Below are 15948 nucleotides of genomic sequence, written 5' to 3'. Positions count from 1 at the left end.
TAGGTGGTTGTTTTGTTTAATCATTAACAGTACACACAGATGGCACAAATGATTTGATGCAGCAAGAGGGCGGTACTAATTGGGCCAAAGATGTTAAATATTCAATGAAAAAAAAAAAGTGTGATTGTGTGTCTGTGTGGCTTTGCATGTGCCCATTTGTGAGTGTATTTATATATATTCACCTCCATTTCTGAGTGTATATGTATGCATGTGTCTCTGGGTGATTTTTGGCAATAATTTCATATAAATTGTATGTGTTATAATGTATAATGTAATGAGCAAAGTGTCAATATCTTTTTATTTATTTATTTATTTTCAAACCAATCCATGGCTTCTTCTCCTTTTACCATCCAGTATCAGTACAGACCAGACGCACACACACTTCAAGTATTTGACACTAAAGTAAACATTTCACTGCAGGCTGTGTTATCTACAACAGAAATAACCTCTCTGGTTGCACTGTGTTATCCTTGATGGTTTCATTTTTCATATCTGTAATGTGTTTGTGTGCTATTTTAGAAATGTCTATCTCAAGGAGACAGGTCATATTATAAAATCCTGTACAGTAAATGCCTGGCCTTGAACAATGAGCAAACCTCTTTGAGCATCCCAGGTGGTCCTCAAGTTTTAGCTAACCAGTGGTTTATACATTGCAGTTTAAGAAGACAGAAACATGTGTCTAGCCTTCAGAGGTGTAAAGTAACTTATAAACTTTATAAGTTTATAACTTATAAATTTACTCCACCATTATTCCCCCTATTTGGGCAGGAAATGTTGTTTTACTTTGTTACACTTATCTGACAACTGCAGTTATTAGTTACATTGCTGAAGGATGTTTTCACATGCAAAATATACAATAAATAGATAAAATATGATGCATTCTTAAGGCCGCTACAGACAGCAAGTGGAGCTGATGGGGAGTAGACGACTTTCATTTCAGCTTCCATGACATGCTTGTTCAGCCATCCCATGACCTAGCAGACATCAGCTGGTGGATGTGAAGCTTTGTTTGCTACCATTGTGGAAAGAACAACCAAGCACAAGAAAATACACCATTTATTGCATTATATCAACACTGCAGCTCATGTAGCCTATCCTACATAAAATCTGTCCTACTAAACATGTGGCTTAACTCCATTGTATGCACACATAACCAAATTAGTAGGAGCAGTTCATTTGGTTAATTATGAAAACAAATAATGTCAGTACCTAAGATAAAATATAAATTTATTGCCCACTGCCCAACGTTTAAAAAGTGTTACTGACAATATAGCCTTAGGCATCAAAACATTACCCATTCAGTGATTTTTCTGGGGAATAGCCAGTCTGCTCAAAACAGTTAAAAAAAGCTGCTTGCCTAATGTTCAGCTGCCCATGTATTTCTGAGTTAAACCACCCAATAGTGAATTAGTTAGACGAAGCAACACCTGGACCACAGACAAATACTTCTTAAAAGTCAAAGCCTCTATTAGTGGGGCGGCTTAGCTCAATATATCACAACAATCGTTCATTTTGTGATAAAAGCACCAAATTTGGTAGATGTGTTGGTGGATATATTTCAAACAAATCTGGATATTGGGCCATCACAAAAGCGCCCCCTAGTGGCCATAGCAGGCATTTGATTTGTTAAAATGAATGAAAATATAAAAATGATTCATTAAAATATTTAAAAAATGTAAATACACATTAAATTAAGAAAAAATACAGTTATACACACTCAGTTTCTCAAACACTTTCTGCCCCCACCACCACAACCACCACTGCAAGCCAGCTAGCCAACGAGCTGGCTAGCATATATTCAGGACCGAAAATTGAAAAAAGCCCCTTAGAAAACAACATGGTAGGCATTTTTGAGGAAAAGCACTTTATCTGTTGTTTCTGTATGATTATTTAATGCTGAATCCATTTCTGCTGTATGCCAAGCTGTAAAAGTTACAATTTAGTCATAATTATTGATTAATTAGCATAATTATTGATTAGTCGCCCAAAGTCAGAAATGGCTATCAGTTTCCTATTTGTCAATATTCTATATATGATTGTTTGGTATCATTGTAAAGGGGACCTTCTCAGCTTTCATTTAAGCCCATGGGTGTCTCTTTCTGACAAACACAGAGGTCACATGACCTCCTTAAATCATAAATTACACACATTTTCCCACATTTTTCGTCTAAACTATATAGTTTCTTTTATCCCTGTGGGATCAAGGGATATCAAGGACCCAAAAGACAACAACCACAATACCTAATGGACTTTGAGGATTCAGGAAATGTATGATATACCCATACTATTTCTTTGTGAGAGGTTATTGTGAGCCTTAAAATAGCAGTAATCGACTCAGGCCCATTCACCTCCATTCATTCTTTGGACCAGCATTACATAAAAACGACCTCACCAATTGTTTACTGTAGATATAATGATATTATTACTAATACAAATGTAATAATAATTAAAGGCCAGGTAGACATTTTTCATCAATTTAATTAATTAGGTCACTAGCTCCTCACAGGCATCTGGAACTGCAGGCAGTGACATGAGTTCAGGAACAAGCGCATTGTCCTCCATCTTCCATCCCATATTTTCAGGGGGTGGGAGCACCGGGTACTGTAAGTGGGCCTGCCGCCAGACCAAAGTCTGGAAGTGAACACGCTGGATGTGAAAGTTCAGAGCATCTCTGGTGGGTGGCAGTCTCTCTATGGTCATGCTCTTGACAAACATGCCCAAACGGACTTCACTGATGTTGTTTGTGTTGACTGCACCATATAATTTGCAGAAGAACACTTCTGCATCCATGATGGTGGAGTCATTCACCTCCGGACCTTCACCAAGCCTGTTGAGTAGATCACTGGGCTGCCTAAACACATTCCAGCAGGTCTTGTCAGTGCCGAAAGTCAAGTGACCTTTGCATGAATATGTAATGCACTGAAGAAGAAAAAATGTGATCACAAAAAAATTGTAATGCACTACTGTTTTGATCCAATCATTATCATCCATATTTGTAATAATTAGTGGCCACGTTCAGTTAATTTTTACTAATTAATTAAATTGATGAAAAATGTCTACCTGGCCTTTGATTATTATTACATTTGTATTAGTAATAATATCATTATATCTACAGTAAACAATTGGTGAGGTCGTTTTTACGTAATGCTGGTCCAAAGAATGAATGGAGGTGAATGGGCCTGAGTCGATTACTGCTATTTTAAGGCTCACAATAACCTCTCACAAAGAAATAGTATGGGTATATCATACATTTCCTGAATCCTCAAAGTCCATTAGGTATTGTGGTTGTTGTCTTTTGGGTCCTTGATATCCCTTGATCCCACAGGGATAAAAGAAACTATATAGTTTAGACGAAAAATGTGGGAAAATGTGTGTAATTTATGATTTAAGGAGGTCATGTGACCTCTGTGTTTGTCAGAAAGAGACACCCATGGGCTTAAATGAAAGCTGAGAAGGTCCCCTTTACAATGATACCAAACATCATATATAGAATATTGACAAATAGGAAACTGATAGCCATTTCTGACTTTGGGCGACTAATCGATAATTATGCTAATTAATCAATAATTATGACTAAATTGTAACTTTTACAGCTTGGCATACAGCAGAAATGGATTCAGCATTAAATAATCATACAGAAACAACAGATAAAGTGCTTTTCCTCAAAAATGCCTACCATGTTGTTTTCTAAGGGGCTTTTTCAATTTTCGGTCCTGACTATATGCTAGCCAGCTCATTGGCTAGCTGGCTTGCAGTGGTGGTTGTGGTGGGGGGGGGCAGAAAGTGTTTGAGAAACTGAGTGTGTATAACTGTATTTTTTCTTAATTTAATGTGTATTTACATTTTTTAAATATTTTAATGAATCATTTTTATATTTTTTATTCATTTTAACAAGTCAAATGCCTGCTATGGCCACTAGGGGGCGCTTTTGTGATGGCCCAATATCCAGATTTGTTTGAAATATATCCACCAACACATCTACCAAATTTGGTGCTTTTATCACAAAATGAACGATAGTTTAGCTATGCCGCCCCACTATATGACATTTGGCACTTTGAAATGACCATTCATCACAAAGGTATGGTAGTATAAAACTATAGTTTTTATTTTTTGGTTTGAGTCAAAATCGTGTTTTGTTTCCTTTGTCACATATAAGCCAGGACTTCACTGTCTATTTGTCTGTGTTTTGTGCTGGTTCTATTGTGCAAGCAAAAGGCTAACGTTGAGCTGTTGTTTACACAGGTTTTAAAAATGGTAGTTGCTGGTATTGTATTGGCTCATGCATTTAACCAATCAATGTACACTTTCATCTGGACCAATCACCGTACACTTACATTACTCAAGGTCCCTCTTGTGTTTGGAGACTACCCCTGCGTTCCAATAATCATACTACCATACTATTTAGTAGGGAAAAAAAAAGATTTAGTATGTCCCAATACATAGTATGTCAGATGCAGTATGCCAAGAGTACCAGGATGTTCTACTACATCCGGTCAGATTTTGCAGTATGGATTTCAGCATGCTGCTCTGGCCATTCTTACCCACAAACCTTTGCGCAGCGAATGTTACGTTGCACTGACTGAGTTGCGTGTACAAGCCACACCCACATATGGACGACAACAAAACACACATATCGCACAAAACTCGCTCAGTGACAGCAGCAGCGACTGGAAGACAGAAAATAAGAAATATGACAGATGACAGCGCAGTGTGAAACAGCACCGGCATTTTGACAACAACATTCAAATGTGGCGCTACGGACGACGGCGGAAGTGAGCAAGAGGGGCGGACTTCAGGGACGATGTATGTAGTGTGTCCCAATAGTATGCATACGCATGCATATTTCATACTAAACTACATACTTTGTAAGGGCAGCTGCAGTACATACTAAAAGTAAAAAGTATAAGTATGCGATTTGGAACGCAGGGTACTTACTCTGAAAGTAGTACTAGTGGTAGTAGTAGTAGTAGTAATAGTAGTCAAAACAGCTTTCTGAGAGCTGCGATTGCTCCCAGTTCCTGCAGTATGGACACATTAAAAAGGGAGTAGTCCCTCTGACTTTTCTTAGACCTATGAAAAAGTTCCTCTGGTTCACAAGTGCCTCCGCAAGTGAGGAAGATGACATGTGACTCTTGGAGACAGAGAAACTGAAACATGATTGTAACATTGTGTGACACCTGTATGGGCCTCTATATGTCTCTCTATTACAGTCAAGTGACAAAAACTCCTGGATAAAAGAAGGCACCAACTTGAAACTGGAGAAGGTGTTCCTGAGCTGACAAAGTTAAGTCCGGCTATCGCTTGTGTTAAAATTCTATTCAATATTGTGCCAGTGGTGAGGCAGCAGGCAGGTCTGCAGAAACTGCTTTGAAAACTGAATACAGCTAAAATAAGGCAAACTCTGTTTAGTACATTTTGTACAATCAAATACAATGTAATCTGCGTCACAGTTTAAAAAAAAAAAAAAAAAAAAAAGTTTACTCAGTGTAGTAGAAAAAGCAACATTATTACCAGTCTAGCTTAACTCTTGGAACTGAACACACTGCTACAGATTGGTTTTGGCTGGACTCAAATGCAGACACAGACACTGAGTAGTTGGTGAGGATGAATGATTTATTGTAGAATGAAATATGGCAAGGCTGAAGAAGCAGGGGTTGGTGTCCTGGTGTATGATAACTGTTAGAGACTGAGCAGAAGGGCAGGTTGTCCAGGGAGAGGGTTATGCAGGCAGTCAGGCAGGCTGGAGTGGCATGGCCAGAAGGCAGGAGGGATCCCGGGCACAGGGAGACATGGACTTAACACAGGAGACACAAAGGCAACATGTAGAGATAGCTTAGAGAAAACTCTGCTGAGGGGAGGGAGTGCTGTGGTTCTTGTACTGTTTGGTTGAGGAGATGATTGAAGGCAGGTGAGCTGGTGAAGCAGGAGTCTGGAGAGAAAGTTAGCCACGCTAAAAAGGTCAGTGTTGGAGGAACGGAGGGATCTGGAGGGGTGCGTACCTGACTTGTGACTTAAGAACTAATGGAAGAAACTAACAGGCAACCAGTGAAGAGATGTTAACCCAAGAGTAATTTATGCTCTTCTTCTGGTCTTGGTAAACATGCGTGCTGCTGCATTTTGTGCAAAATCTCCAGATTAGATAGGACTTTCTTAGGTAGGCCGGACCTGTGCAATAAGCTGACTTCCTGTGCAATTGAATTCACAAGCGCAATAACTGTTTACATCCTCTCCTGTTATTTATGTACACTGCACTATTGTACACTGCACTATTCTTCTTTTACTTTTTTAAAAAATTTATTTTACTTTTCTTAGTTTACTTTATTTTTGCACTATTTTATCTATTTGTAATATACTTATTTTTATCTAATTGTATTTAAATGTAAATATTCTTAAAAACATCAAGCAGGAGTAGCACCTCGAATTTCGTTGTATGCGTTTTGTTTACAATGACAATAAAGGCCTCTGATTCTGATTCTTAGATAGACAAGAGAAGAAAAAGCAGAAGGCTTGGGCTGAACTACCTGGGCCTAGAGTTCTCATCGGGCCTGAAAATTAAGACCCGACCCGAACCGGGCCCGACTGGGCCAGCCCGAGGCCCTACCCGACCCGACTAATTAGCCGAACTTTAGGCCCGACAGCCCGATAAAGCCCCCCCCCCCCAAAAAAAAAATCGCCAAATTCGCCATTATTTAGCAGCGCCGGTGGCTCAAATTCTAGTTGCAGTGAGAGAACGGACATAATAGTTGGTGAAAGGCAGCTTCAAATGTTCAGTTGTTCATAAAACATAAAAGTAGGCTATTAATTTCTCCGTTCTGTACTTCTCTGTTGTACAGTGTCTTTGGGTACTCAGAAAAGCGCTGTATAAATTAGAGATTTTATTCTAACCCCTGAGCCTACATAACATCATTCTGAGTTTCCAACTCACCTCTTGTCCTCCAGGGCCAGCAGAACTCTGCACGTCTTCAGTCGGACAGTATTGGGAATAAATAAATACTATAAAGGCTTTGTTTGAAACTTTGTTTTTCCTAAGTCATTATTATTGATTGAATATTAAGCAATGTATCAGATATCACACAGCAAACGATACTTTAACTCCATAATAATCCAACACTTTATTAAAAATATATTGGCCAGCAGCAGTGCAGTCTTGTAAACAAAATAAATACTGGCAAACTACAAACTAAATATCACTCTGGTAAACACACACACACACACACACACACACACATAAAATGAAACGTCATAATCAATAACACAACACATAATTCTATTTTTTATTTAAAAAAAAAAAAAATCCCCACAGAACCCGAAGCCCGAACCGACCCGCCCAATTAACGTAAATTTTAGGCCGACCCGACCCGATAATCTGACCACGTGGTCAGAGCATAATGTGATAAATAATAATCTTCAAAAGTGTGGAATACAAAGTTGGATGACAAAGCCAGTCATATGGACAAATGAATGAGAGCTGTTTCTGAACACTACAAATTAATACAAATTGTTGAAAACAATGTAATTCATCTGCCATCAGTGGTATGAGGTCAGTGTCCCATTTTGAGGAAGTGTAAGAAGCAAACTTGAGGCGGTGACATCAGCATTATCAAATTGCAACACAGTCTCAAGACAAATCGTGAAACATGATGAGTATCCACTGAAAGATGATGAAACCCACGCCACCACCCCATCCACGGTTTCAAGGCAACATGTGCGCCACTGACATTTTTTTTTTTTTTTTTTGTCATTTTTGGCCATAATAAACAAATACATCATGTTTTCCTACTATGGTCAAAAGTTCATTAGAGTGAATAACCATGCCATTGCACTAGCAAAAGCCACTACTGGGTAGAAAAACTGGCTGTTCATTTGAATTGCAGAGTCAACTGAGATTGGCAAATTCAATCATTTTGTGGTTATTATTCAGACGGATTTGTAACATTCAAAGATATACAGTTAAGTGTATATACTGTTATTGTATATTTCTGTAAGGCTTAACTAGTGTCTTTGATTTTGTTTTTGGCACAGGTAATTTCAAAATTTACTTTACTTTTTTGTTATTGTTTTTTTGTAAAAAGCTCAAAGCTCAATGATTGAATGCATTATGTAACACCAAATAATGTCTAATTCTTTAGTCTTTATTTGGATCCCACCAGCTGTCTGAGTGACTGTAAGTCTACCTGGTCAGAACGCTTTAAACCACGGCTCCTCACAGAGACAGTTTGATACTAGATGGAGACAAATTGTTAGGGGCAGCAGCAGCTCAGTGACAGCAATGCTGCAAATCCAGACAAACACAGGCAAGACAAGTGTTGGTCTGCTTGAAGGAGGTGATAACAGGGGAAAAAACAAATGTATCTCCATGGTTCAATTACAGACCTGACATGACAGTTTAGTCACCATGGAAATGACCTGGGCTGCCACAAAGCAGAATGTCATGATTTTGCACAAGCATTGGTGGTAAGAAAAAAAAATATATATATATGTACAACCGCATGACTTTTGACTCCACTTTGTATACAATTCAACAGTGTTCCTAAATATGAAAAGCAAAAAAACAAACAAAAAAACAAACAAATGATAATACATATGCCAGAATATCCAACATCGGCAACTTCCCATTTGAAGAGATACGGCTCTTACCTTGTTGGCCCAATCAAAGCAAATGTTAACATAATTACTTAGGAATAGCAGGCCAGTAAGTCATTCTTTCAGTAACAGGATGATCACAAAGTAAATTATATTGTGTTTTTTTGTTTGTTTGTTTGTTTTCCTGGCAGGTTTGACAAATGTATGTTGTTGAAACAAGACTGTATTAAGGTGTTTGTATAGTATTCAACCATAAATTGGTCTCCAATTTGCAGCATTCATTTGGGGCACCTTAGCTTGATGTAGCTCTACAACAAAAAAGATATCCCTAATAATTTCCCCCCTCACATAAACACTTTTATAACACACACATTTTTATAACAAACACATCAGCTGAAGGTTTTGTGGCATGTAATAACTGTGTGCTGTGTGTGATGCTTCATACAAAGGGTTAAGCTACTTTAGTGTAGCCTCACTTCAGTTGTTGTCGGCTCAAACTGGATGTCGGGTGTCTCCAGTCTTATCAGATGCAGAGGGTGACACTGACCCCTTCCACTCCTCGTCCCCCACCCCCCCATCCTTATCAAGACTTCACTGAATGTGTTCACCAGGCTGTGAAATGAAAATCATTGATGGCCCCCTCTACCAACATCAAAGAACAGCCTTCCCTTCCACTCTTGCCCTATTCATAGGTATATTGAAAGCCATAAAATATGACAATTTTGTGATATCATCTAGGTTAGACTTACCCATAATTGCATTAACCCAATCATATTTCTATTTTGTTGGTTTGTACTTTTTACACAGTGGTGTACATATGGATAGTGATGCATTAGTTCATATCACTGTGGTAATGAACCTTTGTTTCCTCTGAGGTGACACAGTGACTCAAATTAACAGATACACAGAGAAGGGTATTTTGTTGTTGTTGTTGTTAGAATTGGAAACTTGGATAGTGACCCGGTGGATTAAAACCTCTGAGTTAGCCATGGCTGTGAATGTGAGCGTGAGTGTGTTTGTCTGTTGAGGTGTTAGCCCTGTGATTGACCAGTGACCTGTTCAGGGTGTTTCCTCACCTTCTGCCCACTGAATGCTGGGACAGGCTTCAGCCGCCCACAGTGATCCTAAGTAAGAGTAGATGGGAGAGGAAAATGGTCGGATGGATTGATGGCTGGATGGAACTTGCAGAAAAGCATAGCAGTTAAACAGGAAAGGGGGCTTGTATTCAGATCTAGCCCAAATAGTATTCGGTGTTTCCAGTTATTGGACAAAACAATGAATGCCAGCAAATCATCCTAGGAAATAATCTGAAAGTCATGGTGGTGCAATGGTCATTTCTATGTCTGATAACCATCTGAATTATCTTGATGTGTTAAACGGAACAGCCGTTACTACAAGTGGATTGAAAAAAAAAAAAAAAAAAAAACACTAAGGATTACCTGAAACAACAATTTTGTCCCTATTTGAGTTTGTTCGGATGGGTAGAGGTTATATTGCGTGGTGATTGTGTGGGATGGTTCTAACCGAGATCTAGGTTTTGTTTCTGGCACAGTGAATACAGTGGCGAACATCCAGTGCAATGTGGCCATGGCTGATAACCGCAGCGCAGACCAGGTTATGCTCTGACCACGTGGTCAGAGCATAACCAGGCGGTGAGATTTAGAGGGATTACCAGTGAGGAAATGTTGCTGTGGGGACAGAGAAGGAGAGTAGGGCGGGCCCTGTAAAACAAGCAGCAGGAGTATCATTTAGATTAGACATACATGACCACTGTCAGCATTGCCAAAGCATTTATGGACATTTTGAAAGAGGATTAGTAAGTGAATCCCTTTGCTCAGTTTCTGGCTAAGGATTTCTCAGGGAAATTACTTTTCATTCATTTTCTGCTGTACATTATAGTTGTTCTGGGGACATGAAACTTGTAAACAGGCTTATAAATGGCTTAGGCTGGGCTGGTGTTCATTCCATGGTGTTTAATTCTAGATCCAGAGGATTTTGGGGCTGTGATAACATGCTATTTTCTGCCTTACGCTCACTTACGAAGTTAAAAGAACAAACAGTCAAAAAACATATTAGTGCTGTATGGTCTGACCTATTTATCAGTGTACATTACTACGTTTCTCTCTCCCTCTCTCTCTCTCTCTCTCTCTCTCTCTCTCTCTCTATTACATTCAGTGTTTCAGTGCTCTAATTTCATCACTTCAACACATCAGCATGTCCCAGCCAGTATACACTGACTGTACAAAATATAACTTGTCTTGCTAATATTAAGTGGCCTCCTTAAAGGCCATTAAACATTTGTGATTTGGGCTAAGGCTAAGGCTAAGGCAAAAAAAAAAAAAAAAATCCACTTAAATTAGTATGTTGCTCTTCATCTAGATTTCTTCTTCTTTCACTTTTCACATGGATTCTTCCAGTTTGTCTTCATTTCAAATGCATCTCATATGTTGTACTGTGAAGATATGGTATGCTCTGTGCCAATCCCCTGATTATGTCCTATCGGAAGACCAAGAAGAGTGGGATGACATGTCATTACCACTACCACATGGCAATGACAAACTGGAGCAGATGTTTCTCAATTTTCACAATTAGAGTTGTTTATATTAGTTTAAATAATATATAATTTGGATTTTGATTGCCTTGGACAGCTGTCATTTATAGTTTTTCTGCCATGTTTTGCACCTGTGTTGACACACTTCTGCAGTTCATAACAGCAATTGGAAGATGTTGGAGCTTACCACAAAATTTCCATATGTCCTATTTGTAATTACCACTAGGAGGCTGAGATGAAAGATTTTTTTCTCATGTGGCAACTTATGTTTACATCTCATATAACATGAGTGCGACATTAGAAGTTAGGAATTGGATATTTGCCACAGGAGTAAACTTCTTCCACATATCACATCAACTTACATATGACTGAGGGAAATTTCCTCTTCTTTCTTGATGCTTGTAACCTTTGCCTCAACAAATGGTTAAGCCACCACCTGTGTGCATTTTCTCAATGTAGATGTGTACTGCAGAGCATTTTCTTGCCTTGAAAGGGCATGCTGTGAGCCTTCATCTCCTTTTATACTGCTCCGAATGGAATAAGAAAAAAAAAAAAAAAAATACAAATTACACACCGCAAGCTATTTTGTCTCATGTTGCAAAATTGACCTTGTTAATTTTGTCTCTAATAGATATACTTTTATAATTTTACTATTGAAAGATTGAAATATTTCCTTGTTCCCCTTGTTATGAGTGTGGCGGTGCATGGCCTGGATCTAATCAAAAAGATACATACACACAGAGGGAAGAACTGGCACAGCTGTGGACAATCACTGAATGCAAGTCCTCCCTTTGTTACCAACTGATAATTTTCTGCATGCTTTCACATTAACACATAAACTTGCATTGCATTTTTCTTTGTAGACCTGGCAAATGAGCATTATGAAATTTCCTCCCATTACTTCTCACAAGACTCTGGGAATCAAACTGAAAAATTTGCTTTTTAATGGCTGTTTTGGATTTGTGTGCTGCTGTTGTATAAAATATGCTTTCTGTTTTTTTTTTTTTTTTGGCATTAACAGGCTGTTAGTGCTTTGCTCCATTCAAAAAAAGAAACAGCAAAACAACAAGCAAAACAAAACAAAACAAAACAAAACAAAACAAAACAAAACAAAACAAAACAAAACAAAACAAAACAAAACAAACAAATATACATATTACTGTCATTCAGTGCCATCCTGCTTAACCAACTAACTTTTTATGTCATCATCCATCAGCCATCCATTATCAGTTGGTCTGTGCAAATGAATGAATGAATGAATGAATGAATGAATGAATGAATGAATGAATGAATGAATAAATAAATAAATAAATAAATAAATAAATCTGTTCCAATCTATTTGTGCAGGGATGCTGCTATGGTTTGGCATTTGTTGAGGCAGTAAAATTGTTTATATTTGTGTTTGTATTTGGATAAAAGTAAAAATGTGATTTGAATTGGAAGTAGGGGATTGTGTTCTGCTAAAACAATGTAGCAGTCCTGAATTATTTATTTATTTGTTTGTTATTACACTCGTTTAGGATATGAAAGTGTTAAAGTGAATGTTCTTCCAACACCTATCGTAAACATAATAGTGCATAAAATATTTTGGTTTATGGCTTTCATAAATATTCAGTTCCTAATCCATACTTAGAGAAATAATTTAGACCCCAAACCTGTAAATGTTGAAAACTAATAAATAAAGCCACAAATAAAACATTCATTACTCATTTGACTCTTGTCAGTTGCTGATATCACTGAAGCACCTCTGCCTTTCAAGACTGTTTTTTTGATCACCTATTTCTGTTTGTCTCAAAGTCGCGGTGAGATAAATGATTGCTAATTGGACTCAGGAGAAAATTGCTGTTGATGTCATTAATTACTCTGTCACCATCCTCTCTGTTTATTTCCTGTTTTCCACTTGTGTTTTTGGTAGTTTGGTTTTGTCTGCTTGTTCTGTGTGTCCCTCTTGTGTTCCTGTAGCCCTGCCCTTCCTCCTATTCCCTATACACCTACTCTGTGGCCCAATCCCAACGTCCACACTCACAGACTCATGGATTTGGAGGTACGTTCCCGCTAAATCCGTGCGGGCTTAAGGCTGTCCCGCTGTCAAATCGTCAGGTGCATGAGGGCGCTCTCGCAGACATTTTGAGCACTTTATGCACACTTTCCATGGGTCCGGGTTTCATCAGACTTTGCCTGAGGGAATTACCCACAGTTCATAGTGTTGTGACGAGAAAAGTAAACAACTTCCAACAACCAAACAGTAAACAAATAAGCATGGAAGGAGCAACCAACCTTAGCACTAATGTCACAAGAAAAAACAACATGTATGCCATACAACATGTATGCCTAAATTTACAAAGAAATACTAAATTAACATTTAAGATGTTACATATATATATATATATATATATATATATATATGAAATCAGAGGAATGCAAGCATATGCTATATCACATATTCATCAACCATTTCTTCGTCAAGGTAACGTGATGTGTCGCAACGTGCTGTCCTGTTCCTATTTATACCATTCGAGCCCTGGCATCCTCTCACACTCAGTCACTTAGGTGACCTCAGTGAAGTCTGTGAGGGTTCAGGGCTTAGGCCTTAGGGGGGACATTGAGATTGGGCCTGTGTTAGTCTCATCCTGCCCTGTTCCCATTGTTCTTTCAGCCTTTGAGCTGCTTGCTTGTTCTCTTGTCTCGTCACCTGTACCCTGTTAGCTTTTAGTTTCAGTAGCATTTAAGTCCTGGGGCTCTAGTTTCGCAGACCAGGCGAGGCGGGGGCGTAGCGCAGATGCGCTTCGCCAACTGGGTGTGGCCAGGCGGATTTTCCAAGTTTGGCACGCCGTTCTCGGTGGCGCAAGTACTCCGCCGTCCCTCCTACCGGCGGAGGGGAGGAGAGAAGGCATGGAGTGGGTTTGACACAGCCGATTCACATATAACCAATCAAATGAGCCCCTGTCCTCGCCTTTAAAATGCGCTGTGTGAAGGCGTAATGAAAGTTTACACAGCTGACATGGAGGTCTATTGCCGCGGGCGGAGCGGAGCTCAGGAGACAGGCGCGGAGCGGAGGCCGGCGAGCAGTGCGGACACGTCACCAAAACCTCACAGGCAGGCTTCCGGAATGTCAGGCACATGAACGATGCAATAAATACCGAAAAAAACACTATTCAATGCTACGATCACAATCAGCACATACATATATCTCCATATCAACTGTCCCGTCACAGCTGATGTCAGATCAAAGGAGAGTGGCACCGTTTGTGCTGATTGTGAGGTTTTGGTGATGTGCGCCAGACAGCCAAACTTCCACTGCGCCAGCTCCGCTCCGCCTTGCGCTGAAAGTAGACGTGGTTTCAGACGGCGAGCTTTTGGCGCACCTCGGCGAAGCCTTTTGGCACGAATCTGTCACTGCGCCAAGCCGAATCTGTCGGCACCTCCCCCCGCTGCGCCACCACTCCCATCTCGGCGAACCTCCGCCTGCGAAACTTGGACACTGTCTGCCTCTCCCGCTTCGCCGGTCGAAACTAGCTCTGCGCGGGGTTCGCCTCACTGCGCCACCCCGCGCTGCGCCGGGAAACTAGAGCCCCTGGTCTCACTTCTGTTGTTGGTCCATTGTTCTGTCTAGCCTTGTTCCCGAGTGCCAGAGTTCCTGTGCAAAGCTGCCTTTTGTTAAGAAAGGCTCTACGCTTCAGTTCTGGTCCCCTGGTTTGCGTCCACCTGCATGTCTCCATCTGACAGTTTCTCTTTCCTGATTGGTTGTTTTATGTTATGTTAGTCTACTGATCCCAAGGTTGTATAAATCCCAATAGGACAGACTTTACTAATGAATGTTTCCTCATGCTGTATGAAAAATAAATGCTAACAATAAAGAGGGGAGCAGGAAACATTTGTTTAACAGTTGAAATACACCAGGCACAGACACGGCTTCTGTAGTAGAATGCGTCCATTATAATCAGCTGAAGCTACTACACTGGACATGGACATGCATGGGCTTCATGCTGCAGATCTCTATTCTTCAGTGTGCTGGTGTCAAACTGGCCTGCTCCCCCCAGCCCAGTGGTCACAGCCTGCAGCTGCCAGCTCCGTCAGAGACTCCTCAGCTCCCTGTTATGGCCCTGCAGCCAAGCTACAAGCTCCACCAGCCTCACTATCAGCTCCAGTTAACAGCTGTAGAAATGAATGAGTGACTGCTATTGTAGTTCAAAAGGGCAGACAGACCGGCATCCTGGAGTCACCACTGCCCAACGTCCTGGAGTCCTCACTGTACAATCTCACCTCTCTGCACTCTGGCCACCCACCTGAGTGTCGCCTCCCTGACTCTCCGTGTTCTGGCCGCCCACTCAAACGTCTTCCCAGTGATCACCTGCAATCCAGCCATCCAACGGCCCTGTGACGGCTCACTCAGCTCTTTAGCCATATGCTGGACATCTGCCAGTTAGCCTAGCACGCCGGTTGCCCGCCGGACCCCTGTATGCCTTGTACCTTGACCAGGCGCATGAACTGTTCTGTTCCTTTTTTTGCCCCTATATTTCCAAAAAACAAATTTTAAAAAAATGTAGGCGTATGCCACACTGCTGTTTTTTTGTTTGTTTGTTTGTTTTTTGAATAATAATAACAATCCTGTAAACGAATAACACACAAATTGAAAAAAAAAAACAAAAACAAAAACAAAAACAAAACAAAACAAAAAAATAAACGTAAAACTAAACTTGGCTAGGGATTTTATGGGCAGAATGAAACAAAATCATCCTCCAGAGAAGGATTTTGAAGAGGCAAAAGTATGAATTAGATGGTGCTTGAAAGCATCATTTTAATTAGGTATGTGT

The sequence above is a fragment of the Myripristis murdjan genome, chromosome 13 (genome assembly GCF_902150065.1).
Source record: "Myripristis murdjan chromosome 13, fMyrMur1.1, whole genome shotgun sequence".
In the NCBI taxonomy this organism is placed as follows: Eukaryota; Metazoa; Chordata; class Actinopteri; order Holocentriformes; family Holocentridae; genus Myripristis; species Myripristis murdjan.
This window is presented reverse-complemented; position numbering follows the sequence as displayed.